General features: G+C 38.4%; 1 long non-coding RNA gene across 1 annotated transcript; it reads left to right on the plus strand.

Annotated features, from left to right (window-relative positions):
• The first annotated feature begins 565 nt into the window (after nt 1–565).
• LOC107753394 (uncharacterized) lies at nt 566–1,619 on the plus strand. The gene is made up of 5 exons (XR_001641465.1): nt 566–638; nt 792–857; nt 970–1,032; nt 1,227–1,289; nt 1,390–1,619. It is a non-coding gene; the product is annotated as an uncharacterized LOC107753394 (long non-coding RNA).
• The last annotated feature ends 1,982 nt before the right edge of the window (nt 1,620–3,601 follow it).

The following is a 3,601-nucleotide window of genomic DNA, read 5'->3' on the forward strand; positions in this document are numbered from 1 at the left end:
ATTTTAAAGCATCCATGTGAAAACAAACCTGGAAAGAGACGTTAGGATTTGGGGAGAAAATCAAGAGATTCTTAGTGCATTCCAGTAAATTATTCATAGTATATAGCCTATTGTAAATTAAATCAGGAGGTCAGACCACAAATGCGCAGTAGTTTATGTTTGTTTTTTTCCCTCCCATGTTGTTACAGCAGAATACAAAGGAAAAATGAAAATAATGAGGAAAAGACTACAGCAGACTGAAAAGAGCTCTTCTCATAGATATTCTTGTTATACCATGTCACATTAAAATACCAAGTGTTATGTTATTCTATAGACATCTGAAAATTGAACATGAAATAAAACTTGCAACTCAGTGAAACTGATGGATAAGGATCATTTTTAGTACAACTTTTTAATTTGAAATTATTTGTTTCAGTCTTTTAGTATAGAACGTCCCCAAACTGGAAGTGCATCCCATAATTAAAAAAACAGTATAGGCTTTCTAGGAAAAAGATGGATAACTATCTTTAAATTTAGCACTGAAAGAAAATGGAGCACAATGTTCATTGTTATTTTAAAGGTTCAGTTTTATTTAAATTCCCCAGAATCTGCGGTAGGAGGCACACCTTACTATAATGATGTCAGCACAGGTCCAACAGGTCAGTGAATCTGTAACTTGATCACAGGATTTTACTTAATTAAGTAGTTAGGTTTTAATTAATTAAGTAGTTAATTAAACTACTGAGCCTGTGAACAGTAAAATCAAGTTTTTTTCACACCCTTTCTTGTTTTTGCTTTTAACTCATTTAAAGAGCAACAAGTCACACCAGAGAATTATGATGATGTAATCACTGTTGGACTGACACATCATACTAGAGGTTTATTTCTTTTATTATTTGAATATGCATGTATAATTTTATGGGCATTTTATTTCTATTATAATTTTTAAGTTATGTGTCTTTTGATTGTCACATTTTATTTTTGTTGCAGGTGACATATCAGAAAGCTATGATGATGTTGTCATCATAAGACAGCTCTCCAATAATAAAGCAGGTGTGAGTTTCATATTTTACTTTTTTAAATAGACTGGTACAGTGTTTTTCTTTTCTTTTACTATAGTTCATTATAGTGTTATATAAATTATATAGACTTAGTTTTTATATTGTATATTGTGATATATTAGTGTATTTTGAAGTGCAGTGTGAGATTTTGTTCGTGTAATTAATGACTGGCATTTTTTTTATCAGAGGGAGATCTGGAGGAGTATGATAATGTAAGGAATGTCAGGGAAGATGTGCGAGACCTCTCTGGTAGGTTACTGTGACCTGCTTTACCTCACACTGATTATGTCTAGTTTTCATAACTAAAAATTATAATGCAATTTAAACATTTGCTTTTGTTTTCTAACAGCAGACTATGATTATTTGAGGGAAGAGCCAGGAAAACAGGGAGGGACTGTTTAAGTCAGTGACTACACCCACTGCCTCACATCTTATTACAGCTTTTAGTTGCTCTGCACTTAAAAGTGTTGAATGTACCAACACAATTGCATTTAGCCAAAGCTTGCTGTTGTTACAATTACTAGACATTAATAGAAAACATGGACATCAATTCAGTACAAATATAGAACAAATTCATAAAAAAGATAGGGTGTTTATGTGATAATTTTAAAAAGCTGAAGGTGTCCAGGTCAAAAGCACCTGCTTTTAAAAAGCTGAAGGTGTCCAGGTCAAAAGCACCTGCAGAACAAAATGACCAACATGCTTTTTACTCTTTTGCTCTACAGTTATATTCTTTTGAAATAAAAGATTGTTGCACACTGCTATGTATTGTAAATGTATTTATCTTATGAGTGCATTTAGCAAAAAATAGAAATGATTCTCTCTTTTCTGATGTTTAGAGTTTCTTCAAACATTTACAATTTTATTTAGACAACAATAATGAATGACGACAAATTCAGATTTGTTTCTTTATTAAAGCTGCCATGTGGAACATTTGCCTTTTTATCGCCATCTCCGTTTTTAACATAAACTTGTAAGTTATCAGAACATATAATACATGATCAGGGATAAAACATGGTTGTATCTCTAATAAGACATTTACAGTAAAAAAAAAAAAAGTTTTTGTTGTTGTTTCTAAGTCTGACAGATGAAATTAGAAAGTTAAATTCAACAAAGAAAAAATTGAGATGCAAATTGAGACAGAAAAAAATAACCAATTAAAAAAAAAAAAAATTTTTTTGCATGTGAATAAAGAATTTTGCATACAAATTTAAAAAAAAAATGCTCCAGTTACTGACGTAACCTCGGTTCCCTGAGATAAGGGAAAGAGCGTTGTGTATGGGGAGAACTCCTGTTTGACTCTGTACTGAAGCCTGATTTGTTCACGTTTGTCCTGTTTACTCTGTTACTGAAGCCTGATTTGTTCACGTTTGTGTAGTTTGCACAAACCAATGGTGCTTTAGCCAGCCAGAAAGGGCAGAGCCGTGTAAATAAGTCGGCTCGCAGCACCATTTCATCAGAATCATTCGACTGAAGTGACAGTCATCGATTTGCGTGCAGCTTATAGCATGGCAAGTGACACAGCGCTCGTTCCCTTATCTCAGGGAACTGAGGTTACGTCAGTAACCGGAGCTTTCCCTTTCGGACATTCACTTCACGTTGTGTACAGTATGGGGAAAGAAATAAAAGAAGCCGTGCTATGCGCAGAAGCAGACAAAGCTGCTCTGCGAGCCCAGTTCTGGAGCAATTAAGTTAAGGGACAGACAACATGAGCCAACTGAGTCCCGAGCATAGCTGAGGACTTTTGGACATAGCTATTTCCACCGTAGGGAGAAATAAGCAGTTTAAGCCGATAAAATCCATGCCTGGAGAGCAGGGACATCTAGGCTGCAAAATCTGGCAAACATGGATGGCGACGACCAGCCGGCGGCCGCACATATCTCACCAATAGAGATTCCGCTGGACCAAGCCCAGGAGGAGGCCATTCCTCTAGTGGAGTGGGCCCTCACACCTATGGGGCCTTGCAAACCTTCTGAGGCATAAGCCAAGGCTATAGCGTCAATTATCCAGCGGGACAGTCTTTGCTTTGTAACCGGCATCCCCTTAGAGCGGCCTCCAAATCAAACGAAAATTTGCTCCGACTGTCTGAACAGGCTGGAGCGTTCAAGATATATTCTCAGGGCCCTGACAGGGCAGAGAACATTAGGACCCTGCTCACCATCTGCAGCGGGGAGCGCCAGAAGGGTAATAACCTGGGCTCTGAATGGAGCTCCTAGCAGTTTTTTCTGGCCCTGAAAACCTTCCTGCCGGCCATTCCACAGAGATTCCACAGCGGAATCTCTATTGGTGGAATCTCTTCCTGCCGGCCATATCCTGCCGCATATGGCCGGCAGGAAGGTTTTCAGGGCCAGAAAAACTGCTAGGAGCTCTAGACAATTTATATGCAGGCGCCGTTCCAGGGTTGACCAGGAGCCGGACACTAGATTGTCCTCCAGCAGAGCTCCCCAACCTGAGTTGGAAGCATCTGTTGTAACCACCTTCCTCTTGGAGGTCAGTCCCAACCGTATGCCTGACTGAAACAGGCGTGAAGTTGTCCAAGGGGCCACAGCTTTGATACAGCG

Source organism: Sinocyclocheilus rhinocerous, unplaced genomic scaffold (assembly GCF_001515625.1).
Source record: "Sinocyclocheilus rhinocerous isolate Xijiao unplaced genomic scaffold, SAMN03320098_v1.1 scaffold24975, whole genome shotgun sequence".
Classification (NCBI taxonomy): Eukaryota; Metazoa; Chordata; class Actinopteri; order Cypriniformes; family Cyprinidae; genus Sinocyclocheilus; species Sinocyclocheilus rhinocerous.